At 42.9% G+C, this 19,421-nt stretch overlaps 1 protein-coding gene across 1 annotated transcript in view; it reads left to right on the top strand.

Annotated features, from left to right (window-relative positions):
• Positions 1-16,976, top strand: part of hemk1 (HemK methyltransferase family member 1) — a 110,138-nt gene extending 93,162 nt beyond the window's left edge. The window contains exons 9-10 of the mRNA XM_052019100.1: positions 13,492-13,605; positions 15,857-16,976. The gene's annotated coding sequence lies outside the window, so the exon portion shown is untranslated. The remainder of the gene's footprint in view (positions 1-13,491; positions 13,606-15,856) is intronic.
• Positions 16,977-19,421: the final 2,445 nt, after the last annotated feature.

Genomic DNA, 19,421 nt, shown 5'->3' with positions numbered 1-19,421 from the left:
CACTTCATCAGAACAGTTTTAAGATGTAGAGTAGGGTTAGGGATGACTAGAAGAAAGGGGTTATCTGTGATAGGTCACGGCCAAGGTGGCAGTGAGGATGGGTTGTTAATGGGGCAGCTACAAGGGGGCAAAGAAGTGGGATGTGTTGCAGATGGCAGGTCAAAGTGTGCTAATGGGAAAGGTAAAAAAAATTTGAGCCAATATCATGGACAGATTGCTTCCAGCAAAAATGGCCAGTTCTGATATAGACGGAGAAAGTGAGTTATTGGAAGTTGTAGAATTGGGCACTGAGTCTGGAAGGGTGTACATGCTCATTGGAAGATAAGGTGCTGTTGCTCAAGCTCCTGCATCCCAATCCCATTCTGGCCTCCTGCAACAAGGCTCAATGCAAGCTTGAGGAATAGCATCTCACTTTCCACCATCCTTTACCCTTAATATTTTGTCATGTTGACACAAGAGATTCTGCAGATGCTGGAATCTGGAGCAACACACAAAACGCTGGAGGAACTCAGCAGGTCAGGCAGCATCTGTGGAGGGAAATAAACAGTCGACATTTCAAGTCGAGACCCTTCATCTAGACTCATCATTCCACATGAAGGGTCTCAACCCAAAATGCCAACTATTTTGTTATGTTGTTAGACTGTTTACCATAATTGTGTCTTGGTCTATATATCCGTTAATCAGTATCACTAAAAAGGATTAACTGGTCTTTATCATATTATTTGGGAGCTTGTGGTGTGCAAAATGACTGACAAATCTCCTACATTACAAGTGTAAAGCATTTTGAAACATCCTAAAACCCTGAAAAATGCTGCCGAAATTCGAGTCTTCAATCACCTTCTGATTTCAGATCATCTTATTTACGTTCTACTAGCCAGGGACAGATACAGCACACCTGCACGGGTACCTGGGATTCTGACAGTAAAATAAAAATACTGGAAACTTTCGACGTGTCAGGCTGCATCTGTAAAGTGCTGAAAGGTCAGGCACAATCCTACATCAGTTCTACGAAAATAAACTTTTTACCATCTTCCACACTTGTGAAGTGTATGCAAATTATATTTGTTTCTCCTCTAGTTGTGACTATACCGTTAGTGCCCAACTTCCTAATTTGACTTTGAACAGTGGAAATTTTGGATATAATTCAGTGATCAATAATGTCCCTGCTTTTGGATTAATTACTACTTCTCATCTCAACTGGTATTGGTATTGGTATTGGTTTATTATTGTCACTTGTACCGAGATACAGTGAAAAACTTGTCTTGCATACCGATTGTACAGGTCAATTCATTACACAGTGCAGTTACATTGAGTCAGTACAAAGTGCATTGAGGTAGTACAGGTAAAAACAATAACAGTACAGAGTAAAGTGTCACAGCTACAGAGTAAGTGCAGTGCAATAAGGTGCAAGGTCACAACAAGGTAGATCGTGAGGTCAGAGTCCATCTCATTGTATGAGGGAACCATTCAATAGTCTTATGACAGTGGGGTAGAAGCTGTCCTTAAGCCTAGTGGTACGTGCCCTCAGGCCCCTGTATCTTCTACCTGATGGCAGAGGAGAGAAGAGAGAATGACCCGTGTGGGTGGGGCCTTTGATTATGCTGGCTGCTTCGCCAAGGCAGCGAGAGGTAAAGACAAGAGTCCAAGGATGGTGCACTGGGCTGTGTCCACAACTCTCTGCAGTTTCTTGTGGTCCTGGGCAGAGTAGTTGCCATACCTAGCCATGATGCATCCAGGTAGGATGCTTTCTATGGTGCATCGATAAAAGTTGGTGAGTGTCAAAGGGGACATACCGAATTTCTTTATCCTCCTGAGGAAGTAGAGGCAACTGAGGGGTCCTGTTTGGGCCATTCTCTCTGTTTATCCCCTTAAGGCCAGTCTGCCTTTAGTTTATTAGAGACACAAGAGAGATTGCAGGTGCTGGAATCTGGAGCAACACACAAAATGCTGGAGAAGCTCAGTGGATCAGGCAGCATTTGTGGAGGGAAATGGACAGTCAAGATCCTTCATCTAGACTCAGCCATTTCCTTCCACAGATGCTGCCTGACCTGCTGAGTTCCTCCAGCATAATGTTTATTGTCTTTAGTTTATTACAAGCATTTTTCTTCCTTCCCCATCTCATATAAAGGCTTCAGACCCAATTGATAATTCAAACGTATTCTTGAATTGATGATATAAAGTATTGTCAAAAGTGTTAGGGGAATGAGTCCCTCATTAAACAAAGTTAAAAGAAGCCTTCAGTATGGAGAGTGCATTTTTGTTGAAAGAGGGAAAGTTCAAAGGAGATGTGCGGGGCAAGTTTTTAACACAGAGAGTGGTGGGTGCCTGGAATGTGCTGCCAGGAGTGGTGGTGGAGGCAAATACGATCAAGGCATTTAAAAGGCTCTTAGAGAGGCACATGAATATGCAGGGATGGAAGGATATGGACCATGTGCAGGCAGAAGGGATTCGGTGTCATTAGCTTAATTAGCTCGGCACGACATCGTGGGCCGAAGAGCCTGTTCTTGTGCCATGCTGTTCTATATTAACAGCATTTACAAATGGACATAAGAATTAGGTTGGTGTATGTCCCTTTGCTAATTCAAGAGGATAGTAAAACTGAGTAGAAAGTAGTTCTTTACAAATATCTACATCTTTTTGTAAAAATTCACATAAAGGAGGGATTTGACTGCTTTGATTTTAGACTTGGGCAAGGTAGAAATTGTATGTCATCATTTATTATTGTGCCGAATCATTGCTGCATTTCCTAATGGCAACAAGACAGGACCCCTGCAAAGAATGGTGAAACTGGACAAAAGGACATTTGAAACAGTGTTAGGGTGGTTCACACCAAGAATCATGCTAAACTGGGACCTGCATGTTTCTCAATGTGACCACACACAACCTAGCTCAGATGCTGACACGTGGCTGTGTATCAGTCACAGAAGGGCATCAGCCCTTAAAGTCCATGGCAGCTACGAAACAACAATGCACACTGTAGGGGAGAGGGAGCAAGCTCCACTATTCAGACAGCATTGAAGTCCTGTTGAATGAGATAGAGTCTAGGGGCATATCTTGTGTGTCAACAGAGAGAGGACACCCGCCAGAGCTGTAGTGAAAACAGAAAATGATGTAAACACTCAGGTGCTGCCTGACCTGCTGAGTGTTTCCAGCGTTTACTGTTTTTATATAAAATTTCCAGCATCTACAGTTTTTTCTGATTTCCACCAAGGCTGTAATCAGAAGAGCCAAACAGCTCTTCTTGGTAAAGCAGCCAACATAATCAAAGACCCCCACCCACCCCAGATATTCTCTCTTCTCTCCTCTCCCGTCAGGCAGAAGGTACAAAAGCCTGAAAGCACGTACCACCAGGCACAAGGACAGCTTCTATCCTGCTGTTATCAGACTCCTGAACAGACTTCTTATTAGGATCAGATTTATTATCACTGACTTATATGAGGTGAAATTTGTTGTTTTGTGGCAGCAGAGCAGTGCAAAGACATAAAATTATATGTTCTTATACGTCGAAGCTGAGGTCTTGATGTCCCAATCTACCTCATCTGCACTTTATTTGTCTACCTGCACTGCACTTTCTCTGTAACTGTAAATTCTGCATTTTTTTTTCCTTTTATACTACCTCGATGTACTTATGATCTGTCTGTGGCATGCAAGCAAAAGCTTTTCTCTGTATCTCGGTACAATGTGACAATAATAAACCAATTACTAATTACCAGCTGGAGGCTTGAACAGCAGAAAATGCATAAGATAATGAGTGTCCTAGTTAAAGGAGGAAGGACTGATTACCTTCAGCAGAGAGGAATCAAAAACAAGGAGGCATAGTCTTAAACTCATTGGTAGAAGGATTAGAGGGGAGGCGAGGGGAAGGTTTTCAGTCAAATGGTGGTTTCTCTGCCTGAAGGGGCACTGGATGCACAAATCCTCATCACCTTTAAAAGAGTACTTGCAGAGCTATACCCTCTGGGGCTGTGGACCTGATGCTTGTTGGGGAATCGGCACGGGCGTTCTTTTCAACAACACACACACAATGGGCCAAGTGTCTCCCACCACCCCCCCCCCCCCCCGCCCACCCCCATGTGTTGTAACTTCCCTGTGATTCTCTTCACTTCTGGTTGTACTTGGGTTGTTCAGTGACGTCATTGCTGCACCTTAGAGTTCCAATATTTGTCCGCCTGCGCTGCACTTTCTCTGTAACTGCAACACCATATTCTGCATTCTGTTTTTTTTAACTACCTCAGTGTAATTATGTGTAGTATGATCTGTATGGATGACATGCAAAACAAAATCTTTTCACTGTATCTCAGTACCTGTGACAATGATAAACCAATACCAGTATACATCAGTAATAGTACAATACCATGAGCTATGCAGTGTCCCGTCCATTTTCCCAATGATGCCATTTCATCCAGAAATAATCCCCCAGGCCCATCAGTTGTGGGTTTCATCAACTTTTGCAGTTTGAGCGTAAAAGCAATTCTAAGATCAGCTTTTTTTTTTGTTGGAAATTTTGCATGCACTCCCACAGTTGGGTTTTCCCCTTCTAAGGGATGTGAGATAATAAAGGTCAGCACTCAGTGCAATCACATCATTTCAGTCTATGTGTTATTTCAAAGTGGGTTGCTTTGGAGTGCATGACAAGTGTGGAACCTTATCATCCTCTTTCACACTTGGTATTCCGCTCTCTCATCACCACCCCTGTAGGTATGCTGTAGAATCTGGCTGATGCTGTTTTATTGGCACCGGGAATAAACTTTTGTTTTTTTTGCTGATATAAGTACACTACACGTTAGAAGAATGGTGTTTAAGGGAAGAACAGAACATTTAGTACTCTGATTAAATAAATAGAAATCACCACTACCCCTCTCCAACTGGGAATTCACATTCTTAATTCTCAAGAACAGTCACTTTTAGCGGCCCATTTTTTACCAGGAAATCAGAATTGATGTTTCAAGTCAAGTGTCACTTCTGAATACTAATCATCATTAAATATTTATATTAAAATGTTTGATATGGTGCAAGATGTACTGATTTTTATCATACTGAATATCCAACTAATTAGAAATAACAATATTCTCAAAATAGCTGAAATGATGTGCAAATATTTCTTTTTTGGATCAGGATACATTGAATCCAGTCCAAGTGCCTCAGCTGCATGAAGTACAACTTACCAAAGAGAATTTCTCGAAAGCTTTATCATTCGCTCGCAGTTGGATGGTTCAATCAATGCGGTCCATTGGGTGGGTCACAAGGACTTCACTGCTGGCAAAGAAAGCCACTGCAGAAGTATAAAATTAAAACCCGACCTGACTATAATCAAACCCAGCTACTTAAAAATATTTTTCAGGTCTGACCAGATCATCACTGTAAATATGACAACTCCTAAAGTGCTATTTACATATGGCAATTTGAAGCAAATCATCATGATTTTAATAAGGAAACTGAGTGGGCAGGGTTGACACATCCTGGCTTAAACTGGCCTGAATCTGAATGTTTTAGCAGAATAATCTAATTTGATTGACTTTTTTTGAGGAGGTAAGTAAGAAAATTAATGAAAGCAGGGCGGTAGATATTGTCTCTAGGGGCATATGATAAGTCCCACATGGTAGGTTGGTCCAGAAGGTTAAGACCCATGACACCCAGGGTAACCTGGCTAATTGAACACAAAATTGGCTTGGTGATAGGAGGCAGACGGTAGTGGTGGAAGGATGCTTTTCTGATTGGAAGTCTGTGACCAGTGGTGTTCTGGGTGCTGGGGCCTTTGATGTTTGTTATCTATAGCAACAACTTGGATGTGAATGACTAACAAGCTTGTGGATGATGCGAAAGTTGGTGGTGTTGTGGATCGTGAGGAAGGTTATCTAAGGCTACAGCAGGATACAAGTCAGAGGGAAAGTTGGGTGTAACTTTGAGAGATGGAATTTTTTTCCCAACAGGTGCAAGGTGATGCCTTTTGGGAAGTCGAATGGATTGGGACATATGTAGTGAGTGGTAGGATGCTAAGGAATGTTGATCAACAGAGGGATTCAAATCCATAGTTCCCTGAAAGTGGCAATAGAGGTAGATAGGGTGGCGAAGAAGATAAATGCCCTGCTGGCCTTCATAGGTCAAGACATAGAGTATAAAAGTTGGGATGATGTCGCAGCTTTACAAAACACTGGTTAGAGTGCACTTGGTGTACTGTGTACACTTCTGGTCACCACACTATAGGAAGGGTGTGAGTGCACCGGAGAGAGAGCAGAGGAGATTCACCAGGATATTGCCTGGATCGAAAGACTAGCTGTGGGGTGAGCTTGGACAGGCTGGGCTTGTTTTCCCTGGTGTGAAGGAGGCTGAGGGATGACCTGATAGAGGTGTATAAAATTATAGATAGTGCAGATAATCAAATTCTTTTTCTCCCATTGTAGGGGTATCAAGAGCAAGAGGGCGTGGGTTTAAGGTGAGAGGAAAGAGTATTAAAGGGATTTGAGGAGAATGTTTTTTTTACACACAGAGAGTGGTTGAGACTGGAGCGTGCTGCCAGAGGCGGAGGTGGAGTCAGATGCATCGCTGCATTTTAGAGGCATTTGGACAGGCACTTAAGTAGGCAAGGAACTGGACCTAATTTGGGCAAATGGGATTAGTGTAAATGGGCAACAAGGTTGGCGTGGATGTGATGGGCCGAAGGGCCTGTTCCTGTGCAATACCACTCTATGACTGTATACACATGACCCAAGCTGAACCCATTGCATGTAGACAGGTCCTGTCAGATTTGAGATGGTTGGTGAGGCTCAAGGCCAATTTTAATGAAGCTAAAGCTAAGAGAAATTAATAACAGAAATACATGGTTCGGCAATACTTACAACAGTAAAATGTTTCACTGGAGCCTCATCAAACAAAACTTGATCCTGAGATCAAAGATGAGCAAAATCATGGTCTTTGGAACCTTAAAGGAGGAGAGAAAAAGAGAGAGAGAGAGAATGCAGAGGGAAGGTGAGGCAACAGGTAGTGCTACTGCCTCACAGCTCCAGCAACCCAGGTTTGATTCTGACCTCCGGTGCTGTCTGTGTGGAGTTTGCACGTTCTCCCTGTGACCCTATCGGTTTCCCCCAGGTGCTCCAGTTTCCTCCTGCATCCCAAAGACATGTAGGTTGGCAGGTTAATTGGCCCCCTTGAAATGCCCCCTCTTGTAATTGGATGGTAGGAGAATCAGTGTGAAGTTGATGGGCATTTGAAGGAGAATAGGTTACAGAGAAATAAATGAGGGAATGGGATTGATGGGTTTACTCTGAGAGCTAGAATAAACACATAGAGTTGTACAGCACGGAAACAGGCCTTTTGGCCCAACTGGTCCATGCTGACCAAGATTCCCATCTCAGTTAGTCTCATTTGCCCTTGTTTGGCCATATCCGTCTAAACCTTTCCTGTCCATTTACCTGTCCAAGTACCTTTTAAATGTTGTTAATGTACCTGCCTCAACCTCTTCCTCTGGCAGCTCATTCCATATACTGACCACCCTCTGGGTGAAAAAGTTGCCCCTCAGGTTCCTATTAAATCTCTCCCATCTCAGCTTAAACCTTTGCCCTCTAGTTCTTGATTCCCTCCCTGGGATAAAGACTGTGCACATTCACACTATCTATGCCCCTCACAATTTTATACATTTCTGTAAGATCATCCCTCATTCTCCCGTGCTCCAATGAAAAAGTTCCAACCTGCTCAACCTCTCTCCTTAACTCAGTCCCTTGAGTCCTGGCAACATCCTTGTAAATCTCCTCTGCACCCTTTCCAGCTTAGTGGCATCTTTCCTATAGCAGAGTGACCAAAACTGAACACAATATTCCAAATCCAGTCTCACCAACGTCATTTGTCTTTCTAAAATGCAACATCTTGCACTTAACTAAATTAAACTCCATTTGCCATTCCTTGGCCCACTTACCCAGCTGATCAAGATCCCTCTGTAAACCCTGATAATCATCTTCACTGTCAACGAAACCACCTATTTTTGTGTCATCTGCAAACTTATTAACCATACCTTGTACATTCTCATCCAAATCATTGATATAAATGACAAATAGGGCCTAGCACTGAGCCCTAGGGAACACCACTAATCACGGGCGTCCAGTCCGAAAAACAACCTTCCACCATCAACCTCTCCTTCCTACCATCAAGCCAATTCTGTATCCAATTAGCCAGCTCTCCCTGGATCCCATGCGATCTAATTCGATGGGCTCAACAGCCTCCTTTGGTGTTGCGAGATAATATGAGAACTGGAGGGATTTAGGGAAAGGGTGGGAATATTCCAGCGCTTCTGGCCATCACATTGGCTAACTGCCATACTGATCATTTCACTGCCCCAAGCAAGTTTTGGTGAAATTGTCAGCATCTTAAAGTGTACCGTGATTCCATCACTGGATATTTAGCAAAGGCAGCAGAAATATATTTGTCCTCCCTGTCCTGATCCAAAATTATATTTAAAATCTATTTAATTTTTTTACTTTCAAAAATAAACTTTATTTAAAATATAAAGGATACAAAAAAATAAACACAGTGCAAAGCTCTTTACATTCTTCATGTCATTTGATCAGTAGTGTTGACATATTTTTCTTACATCACACCATTGCCACTCATGTGGCCCCCTGGGGCGATACACTCTTCCGTTGTTTGAGAGGCTTTCCCACCAGACTCAGCCCTTCAATGTCCAGTTGCGGATGGAGCCTAAACTGTGGTCCTTCCCCACATAGCATTTGCATTGACTGCACCAAACATCCATGCATCCCTCAGCACGTATTCCTGCACCTTGGAATGTGCCAGTCAGCAGTATTCCCTTACAGACATCTCGCTGCGCTGGAAAACCAACAAGTTTCGGACAGACCGAAGAGCATGATGATCTTCCAGCAGCAGCTGATGTCGGTCTCTGTGTGTGTTTGGGAACAGCATGTAGATCAGAGAGTCCTAATTTAAAATCTGTTTAAATACATAAAGTGCATTGTATCATAGTGGCTAAGTTGCTGCAATAGTAATGAAAGACCTGGCCAGAGACATGAGTTCAATTCCCATAATAGTAACTGTGGAGTTTAAATTCAAGCAATGAAATAAATCCAAAATTTAAGAAACAGTCAAGGCTGACCATTGAAACTACCAGATTGCCGTAAAAAACCAACTGGTTCACTAATACTTTTCATGGAAGGAAATTTCTATCGTTACCTGTTCTGACCTGGACCCACCAATCATTGCATACCAACCAAATGGTTAACTATTGGTATTGGTTTACTATTGTCATATGTACCTCGATACTGTGAAAAGCTTTCATCTGCATGTCATTCAGACAGATCATACCATACATAATTACATCAAGGTAATGAAAAGAAAACAGAATGCAGAATATAGTGTTATAGTTACAGAGAAAGCGCAATGCAGACAGACAACTAAAGTGCAAGGGCCGTAACCAGGTAGATTGGGAGCTGAAGAATTCATTTTTCAGCGTGTGAGAGGTCCGTTCAAGAGTCTGATAATAGTGGGATAGAAGCTGTCCTTGAGTCCTGTGCTACATGCTCTCAAGCTTTTATATCTATTGCCCAATGGTAGAGAGGGGGAGAGAGAATGATTGGGATGGGACGGGTCATTGATTATGTTGGCTGCTTTCCCGAGGCAGTGGGAAGTGTAGACGGACTGCCTCCTTTTTCCAGGGGTAGTTAGAGATAGACAATAGATGATGGCTATGCCAATGATCTCCACATATGAGAATGAAGAAACACAAAATACTTTAATAAAAAAACAGAAAATGCTGGAAACACTCAGCAGGTCAGAAAGCTTCTGTGGAAAAAGGAACAGAGTTAATGTTCCGGGTTCAAAACCCTTTGTCAGTTCTGCATCTGCAGTTGTTTTGACTTTCACAAAACATTTTAAAGTTGTGCTTCAAGTAGAATTTAATTTAAATTGCTTTCTTTAACTGCTAAGCTATGTCCCTTTAGGAAGTTATCTCTACTGTTTGTTCTCACGAATACACTCACCCTCTTAAAACTCTGGGAACAATCTGTGATGACTTCCCCAACACTGAGAGTTAAACATCACTATGTTATTATTTGTTGATGTAGTTGCCAAGGAACTTTTCCTATTGCTAAACAGCCGGAAGATCAGTACAACAAATGTAACACAACAGATTTGGAGAAGTAAAACCCAAATCAACTTATCTCTGAAATCACACAGCAGAAGAAGGCCATTCAATTCATCGAGCCTGTGCTAGCTTTCAGACGACACAAACAGTTCTGCAGATGCTGGAATCTGGAGCAATGCACAAGAAGTGCTGGAGGAACTCAGCAGGTCAGGCAGCATCCATGGAAGGAAATAAACAGTCGACGTTTTGTGCCGAGACCCTTCATCAGGACTCCACAGAACTCCCTTTGAAGAGAGGAGAAAAGAGAGGGCAGGCATCCCTGGAAGAGACTTCACAATGGAGCAGCAAAATGGAGACAGAAAAAATTCTGCAGATGCTAGAATCTGGAATCTGGAAGCATTTAGAAAGAGCCTTCTAATCAGTTCTGGTCAGCCTACTCTTTCTACATGGAGACACAAGAAACTGTAGGTGCTGGAATCTGGAGCAACACACGAAAAAATGGAGGATCTTTTCCATCAGTGGGTCAGGCAGCATCTGCAGAGGGAAGTGGACAGTCGATGTTTTGGGTTGAGACCCTTCTTCTGGACTGAAAGATAGGGAGGAGATAGCCAGTATGAAAAGATGTAGTAGAGGGGTGAAGCAAGAGCTGGCAGTCAATGGCTGAATCCAGGTGGGGCAGGGAGGGGGTTGATAGGCAGATGTGGGAGGGGAGAGTGGGAATAGCGTCATTTCCCCCCATAGATGATGCCTGACCCGTTGAGTTCCTCCAGCTTTTCACAGGCTTCCCTTTCTCTGTGGCCCTGCAAAAGTTAACATTTAAAATTGGTTCCACCATCCTCTTGGGAAAATGCATCCTGGGTTACGACACATAGGTCTAAAAATCGTGCAGTATCTTATAGATGCACCCAGTAACTGAGGCAAACAAGTAATGATTTTGATTTTTCGCTCGCAGCTATTGAATGGGCTTTACATTCTTTCCTTTGGGATATGTGAAGGAAGGTATTGTATCGTGGAAGAGGTCACGGATTCCATCAGTGAGTTGGAGCGAATCAGTTCTTGGAACCATCTGACTCAAAGCTCAGGGAGAGGACAGGTGTAGGAGCCAGTGCAGTCAAAAGGTTGAGCAGGGGCAGTCTGGGTAGTGGGTTGAAGGGAAGATCGGAGGTGGGTGTCAGGGGCTTTGATTAGTGCGAGGCGATGTTGGGACCATTGGGAAGTGGGGAGGGGCAGGTGGAGGGCAGGAGATTAGCGAAGGGACTTTCCTTACTGGGATTGCAATCTGATCCAACTGTCTGAAAGCATGTTATATTTCGAGTAACCAGCAATGGTGGCTTCAGGTCCACCATGGTCTACTTTCCCTCAATGTTCCAGGAGGAGGCTTTCCCCGAAAATTACAGCACCAGACACATGATGTGCCCCATCAAATTTTCTGACTTGGAAATGATCACGTTTTAGAAAATTCTGGAAATAGTAGGACTGTGGAAAGAGAAACAAAAGTGATGTTTCACATCAAAGATCCTTCGTTTTCAGTTCTGTTGGAGGGCCTTCGACCGGAAACATTTATTCTGATTCCCTTTCTACAGATACCGCCTGACCTGCTGAGTGGTCGGCAGCGCTTTCTGTTTTTATTTTATATTTTCCAGCATCTGTGGGTTTTTTTGATCACCAGGATTCCATTTCTGAAACGTGAATCCTTTCTCATTTTACATGGATTGCCCTTGACCTGTTGACCTGTTCCAGTATTTTCTTATTCCAGATCATAGCTGCTCACTGAATACAAGGATGTTTTACAAGGATTTACAAGGATGCTGCCTGGGATGCGGAGCATGCCTTATGAAAGCAGGTTGAGGGAACTCGGCCTTTTCTCGTTGGAGAGACGGGGGATGAGGGGGGACCTGATTGAGGTGTATAAGATGATGAGAGGTATTGATAGGGTAGATAGTCAGAGGCTTTTCCCCAGGGCTGAATTGGTGGCCACAAGAGGACATAGGTTTAAGGTGCTGGGGAATAGATATAGAGGAGATGTCAGAGGTAAGTTTTTTACTCAGAGAGTGGTGAGTGCGTGGAACGGGCTGCCAGAAGCAGTGGTGGAGGCTGATACGATAGGGTCTTTCAAGAGACTGTTAGATAGGTACATGGAGCTGAGTAAAATAGAGCGCTGTGGGTAAGCCTAGTAATTTCTAGGGTAGGGACAGGTTCGGCACAGCTTTGTGGGCCGAAGGGCCTGAATTGCGCTGTAGTTTTTCTATGTTCTAAAAGAAAAAGATTTTGGCAGCGCATGCACACGCACACATGCACGCACGTACGCACACACACTCCTCTTGTGAATGTTATTCAACAGCAAGACAGTTCCAGTAGACGTAATTGTAATTTAAAAGAATGTGCCAATTAAATGCTATCCTTACATAGCCCTATTGGTCTCTCCTCAGATTTTCAACCAATCCAAGACCTCAGTAAAGAGAGCCCCATCCACTTGGCTGATTAGTCGTCTATTTTAAGAAAGAAGTGCTTCAGTAGCAGTTTGATTAGCTTTAAGATTGGTTACATAAAGGTCCAGGTAATCACTATGGTCTTCCAAGCTTGACATCAGTTAAACTGTTAACGCTTGAGTGACTGATTCCCTTCGGCATCACCAAAACACTCTGAAGGGCCTGTTTCTGTGCTTTATGACTTATGAGCTGGTGAAAACCACATGTTCTGGTCATTAGCTCATTGCTGCTAGTAAGATTTTCCTACATAGGCATTGACTGCTGTGTCTGCAATGGCTTTATTTTAAAATACCTGGAATTGGAATTGGAATTGGTTTATTATTGTCACTTGTACCGAGGTACAGTGAAAAACTTGTCTTGCATACCGATCGTACAGATCAATTCATACACAGTGTATTGAGGTAGTACAAGAGAAAACAATAACAGAATGCAGAATAAAGTGTAACAGCTACAGAGAAAGTGCAGTGCAGGTAGACGATAAGATGCAAAGTCATAAGAAGGTAGATTTTGAGGTCAAGAGTCCATCTTATCATTCAGTAGTCTTATAACAGCGGGATAGAAGCTGTCCTTGAGCTTGGTGGTACGTGCTTTCAGGTTTTGGTATCTTCTGCCCAATGGGAAGGGGGTGAAGAGAAAATGTCCGGGGTGGGTGGGGTCTTTGATTATGTTGGCTGCTTTACCGAGGCAGTGAGAAGTATAGACAAAGAGTCCATGGAGGGGAGGCTGGTTTCCATGATGTGCTGAGCTGTGTCCACAAGTCTCTGCAGTTTCTCGCGATCACAGGCAGAGCAGTTGCCGTACCTCATTATTTTTTAGTTTGCCCTGAGGATGTGGAAATACAAAATAAATTATTTTATTTCTTTCTCTGGTGCTGCATTTCTGTTGAGCTCACAACAAGCTGCTTCCTTACTCTAGGAAGATCTTCCTCGAGGTAGATCCCAGACATCCAGTGATGATAGAAAGTTGGCTTCAGGAATGTCCCAGGCTGCAGCTCAGCTATCAAGCTACCCACCAGGACCTCTATGGAAAGTAAGCATCAGGTTTTATTTTAATTAACCTGTTTAAAATGCACTGAATAACCAACCACTAGGAAAGTCAAAATGAATCACACAGATGAACAGGTATATGGAGAGCTAAGTTTAGGTTTTAAAATCACCTGACTTTGAGGAGAAAGTGAATAATTAAGGAATAGGATGGTATGTTGTTTACAAAAAGAATTATACATGAACAGAGAGCTGTATGGAATCGTGTTTTCAAGGCAATGAAATCAGAATCAGATTTATTCTACTGATATAAGTTGTGAAATTTGTTGTTTTGTGGCAGCAGTACAGTGCAAGACATAAAGGCATAAAAATTACTATATGTTACAAAATTAAATAAATAGTGCAAAAGAGGAATAACGAGGTAGTGTTCATGGACCGTTCAGCAATCTGACGGCTGAGGGAACGAAGCAGTTCCTGAATCGTTGAGTGTGGGTCTTCAGGCTCCTGTACCTCCTCCCCGATGGTAGTAACGTGAAGAGGGCATGTCCTAGGTGGTGAGGGTCCTTAATGATAGATACCGCCTTCTTGAGGCATCATCGCCTCTTGAAGATGTCCTCGATGGCGGGGAGGGTTGTGCCCGTGATAGAGCTGGCTGAGTCTCCAACGCTCTGCAGCCTCTTTCGATGCTGCACATTGGAGCCTCCATACCAGGCGGTGATGCAACCAGTCAGAATGCTCTGCACCATTCATCTGTAGCAATTTACAAGAGTCTTCGGTGACATACCAAAAGGGAACAGTTCAAGTGGTCAACAGCATTATAAAAAGTAACAACACTGGTTTTCATGGCAGGAGTTATATAAAGGGAAGGTAGTGAATTCCTGTAAAACTTCAGTGAGCCTATGTACAGCTTTTAGCTGATAGAAGAGGAAGTTCATTGCATAAGTAGAGAGTTGGATTCACAAGAAAGCAGTTAGGGAACTTATACGTGAGGACGGCACATTGAAACTTACATTTGAAGTAGATGCAGAAAGTGGTAAAAGAATAGGAAAAGATAGAAGTAGCTGAGAAGCTGAAGCAAAAAGGCATGAATATGAAATTAAATGAGAGATTTAGGAGCACATTACAGTACAGCACAGGAACAGGCCCTTCGGCCCACAGTGTCTGTGCCGACCACGATGCCCAACTAAACTAAACCTGCGCATAATCCCTATCCCTCCACTCCCTGCATGTTCATGTGCCTGCCATCATGTCTTCTTCCACCGCCACCCCTGGCAGCACGTTCCAGGCACCTCCCACTCTCTGTGACAGTAACAGGAAAATCATTTTTACTCGGGTAGTTGACAAAGTCACGGCCAGAGATAATGCTTGGAGCAGAGACCACGACAACATTTAAGGATAAGACTGGTGCAGATTTCTCCTCTGCTCTTTACTTCCAATAGTGTAAAGCAAATGAAAACTCAAGAAATGTGCCTGGAACAAAATAGCATTAAAAAATGAAATTTCACTTCCCAAAAACATTATTTAATACTGTGCAGTGGCGTGGTTTCTAGGGATATGTGCTTTTGTCTACAGTTTCAACTTGAATTACTCTTAGTTTAACAACTTCTGGTCTGACATATTTTTGGAGGATTCTCAAACTGCCAGACCCAATTACAGCGCCTCTTTTCTCTATCATCACTGTACTAACAGCTAAACAAAAATTCATTTTTCCTTTGTGATTTTTATTTTCTGCCGATTGTTGCTTGCAGCCATTTCCAGAATTTGAATCCTTAGTTCTTGGAGATGCCAAGATAATCTAGGGGGCTTTCAATTCTTTCTCAACCAGGGAGTGAATTTGGAATGTGTTCTTTCAGTAAGCACAACATCAGAACAAGTCAGGCTGAAACAATATGTGCATGTCTAGTCTGCCTCTCCATAATAACCTCTGTGCTTTCTAGTGTCCCATCCCAAAGATTTGGAATTCCCTTCCTAAATCTCTCCACTTCTCTCTCCTCGGAGATGGTCCTATCTGTTCTGTAACCAAGTTTTCGTTCACTTATAACTCACTGTCACTTTTCATTGAATAACAGTTGATGTTAAATGGTTGAGCAAAAAAAGCTGGAGCAACTCAGCAGGTCAGGCATCATCTGTAGAGCTATTGCAAAGGTGGATAGAACAGCCTAGTTGAGTCAAGTAGAAAGGAAGTTAATTTAAAACTATGCAAAAAATGTATCCTAATACATCAGATCATGGGGAAAAGATGTGGTTTGTTGACGACATCTACTTGTAATTCACAAATGTATTTATTTGCATTACAGGCCACGTTTCTGTGTATTGCAGAGGAAGTTAATCAATTGAAGAATCGAGTCCTTACCTCCTCCAATTGTGCTTAATACAGACTGCAGGGTTATTTACGCACAATCAAGTTTTCAGTTTAAGTTTACTGTTTATTGTCGTGGGCAGACATACCCAGGGTATAAATGCCATACAAGTTCTTTTTGCAGCAGCAGCACAGTACATTACAGACATGGCACACATCAATTAACATGGACTTAAATTAACAATAAATTATACATAACTTGCGTAACAAAATAAACTAACATAAACACAAGGACATTAGTGTAAGTTGAGATAAGAACGAAATATAGTCCAAGGTAGTTTTGGGGTTTTTCAGGTCTGTTCAAGAACCTGATGGCAGTGGGGAAGCTATTGTTGAACCTTGAGGTGTGGGTCTTCAGGCTCCTGTACCTCCTGCCTGATGGCAGCATCGAGAAGAGGGCACAGCCCAGATGGTGGGCTCCTTAATGATGAATGTCGCCTTGCTGAGACATAGATGTCCTTGACAGTGGGGAGATAGAACTGGCTGAGTCCACCACTCTCTGTAGCCTCTTGCATTCCTGTGCATTGGAGTTTCCATCCCAGGCTGTGATGCAACCAGTCAGAATGCTCTCCACTGTACACCCATAGAAATTTGTAGGAGTCTTTGGTGACATAGCAAATCTCCTCAAACTCCTAACAAAGTAGAACCGCTGGTGTGCCTTCTTTGTGATTGCATCTATGTGCTGAGTCCAGGATAGATCCTTCGAGATGTTGACACCCAGGAACTTGGAGCTGCTCACCCTTTCCACTGCCGACCCTTCAGTGAGGACTGGTGTGTTCACCTGACTTCCCCTTCCTAAAGTTCAGTCAGTTCCTTGGTCTTGCTGACATTGAGCACAAAGTTGTTGTTACGACACCACTCAACCATAACTCCAAAAGGTTTATTTTAATCTTCAGCTGAAAGGGCAGAATTCTGTATGGCTTCTGCTACTTCAAGCAACTTCACACCAAGGTCTTTGACATACAAGGGATGCCATTAATGTCACAATGAAAAACAGGACTTTTTGGGAGGGGATGCCACAATTAATAAATACAAATGACTAATAAAGATAAAATAATGACTAATAAAGATATCTTATTTCCTTTCATCCACCTGTCCAGGATTTTCTTCAGAGTGATGGCAGACAATTGAGAGGCCTTCATGGAGGTTCCAATGAAATTTGCTTCACTTTCTATTCTTGAAATCATAGATCTTCACAGCGTAAATGGAGGTTCATTCAACCCCTTGCAAGTCTGCTTTTCTTGGTGATGTCCCATTTAGTTCCACCCCTGTTTTTCCTCCCCACTACCCTGCAAATCAGTTCTCTTCAAGTACCTTTCCAATTATCTTTTAATAGTTGAAGGAACAAACTGCTGGAGGAACTCAGCAGGTCCGGCAGCATCTGTGGAGGCAAAGTATCTCGACCGAAACATCGACCATCCCTCTGCCTCCACAGATGCTGCTGGACCTGCTGAGTTCCTCCAGCAGTTTTTTTTTTGCTCCAGATTCCAACCTCTTGGGTCTCCATTTTTTAAAATAGTTCCTTTGGAGTCAGATTTCAGACTGTGCACTGTGGATTTTAGCACCGCTCTGCATGAAATAATCTCTTCATTCATCTTTCACTTTGTTTGCTCATTATTTTAAATCTATCATCCTGATTACCAACACACTCGCCAGAGTAAATAAGTTCTCCCTGCTTTCTCTATTGTAATCCAGAAAAAATGTTGAACACCTCTTTTGGATCTGCTGTTAACTTTTGCTCTAAAGGAAAACAATCTCAGCTTCCCCAATCCCTTCACATAACTGAAGTCCCTCATGCCTGGTATCATATTGCTAAACCTCCTCTGTACCCCATCCAAAGTGTTGACATCCTTCCTGAGGTGCGGTGCCAGCAATTCTGCATAGTAGTCCAATATTTCACACAAAGCCATTCATCTCAGTCTGACTATCATAATGGAATGTTGCATTTTACTCAGTTTCCACAAAAGCTTCTAAAATAATGCCTCTAACATACTTCCATAGGCATGGATTGTGTCCTGATCACACTTCCATTTCAGATGCCACTTTTAGAACATAGAACAGTACAGGCCCTTCAGCCCACAATGTTGTGCTGACATTTTATCCTGCTCTAAGATCTAACCCCTCCCTCCCACATAGCCCTCCATTCGCACAGGGCTGCTTGGTCAAATGCTACTGATTCAAGTCCCATTCCATGATCTCAGCTAAGGAGAGAGTTTAGCAGAAACCCAAGGGATTGCCACACATGTTGATGTTGCTGCCCTTGGAAGTGCTGCAGGTATAGCATTAAAAATTCTTTTCATGACTGATATTATTTTCATGGTGTGTTAGATGTCACATTCTTTCAATGTGTCCCATGACATCTAACACCTCTACCTTCTTAATACTGACCTGTTCATTTAATCTGGGATGCTAAAAACTCAGCCAGTTGTAAAAACACTGGGATGTTCTGTCAGAACTGTGCCCCCTCTTCAACTCCTGCCTACACAGGCAATCAAAGCCCCAGTCCAAGACATCATACTGATCGTGGTTACCTTATATGTTAATCCACTTACAATGCTTTTGCTGTGATTAAACCATATAAAATGCATCTGCTCATGCTATTTATTCACAGGACATAGAAGATGCTGCCAATGAGAGCATGCATTACTCACTCCTACTTGACTAAAAGTAGGAAGTTAAGTAACTGTATGACTTATTCTAAAAGCAATACAAGAGTTTGGCCTTGCAGGCTAGGCTTAACAGAGTCATACAGCACAGAAACAGGCCCTTCTGCCCAACTCATCAATGCTGACCAGGGTTCCTACCTGAGCTAGTCCCATTTGCCTGCATTTGGCCCATATCCCTCCAAACCTTTCCCATCCATGTACCTGTCCAGATGCCTTTTAACCACAAATGTACCCACCTATACCACTTCCTCTGGAAGTTCATTCCATATACCCACCACCCTGTGTGGAAAACTTGCCCCTCAGGTCCCCTTTATATCTCTCCCCTCACCTTAAACCCATGCCCTCTAGTTTTAGACACCCCTACCTGGGGTACCCCTACCCCTCACCTGATAGAGGTGTAAAAGATAAGAGGTATTGATCAGGTAGATAGTCAGATGCTTTTCCCCAGGGCTGAAATGGTGGCCACAAGAGGACATAGGTTTAAGGTGCTGGGGAGTAAATATAGAGGAGATGTCAGGGTAAGTTTTTTTTACTCAGAGAGTGGTGAGTGCGTGGAATGGGCTGCTGGAAATGGTGGTGGAGGCAGATACGATAGGGTCTTTTAAGAGACTGTTGGACAGGTACATGGAGCTGAATAAAATAGAGGGTTATTGGTAAGCCTAGTAATTTCTAGGGTAGGGGCATGTTTGGCACAGTTTTGTGGGCTGAAGGGCCTGAATTGTGCTGTAGGTTTTCTATGTTTCTATGAAAGGGCTGTGACTATCTTCATAAGATGACTTCAGGTGACTATCTTCACTATCTGTGACCCCTCATAATTTTATAAACCTCTCAGGTCAC

Source organism: Pristis pectinata, chromosome 6 (assembly GCF_009764475.1).
Source record: "Pristis pectinata isolate sPriPec2 chromosome 6, sPriPec2.1.pri, whole genome shotgun sequence".
Classification (NCBI taxonomy): domain Eukaryota; kingdom Metazoa; phylum Chordata; class Chondrichthyes; order Rhinopristiformes; family Pristidae; genus Pristis; species Pristis pectinata.
This window is presented reverse-complemented; position numbering and strand designations above follow the sequence as displayed.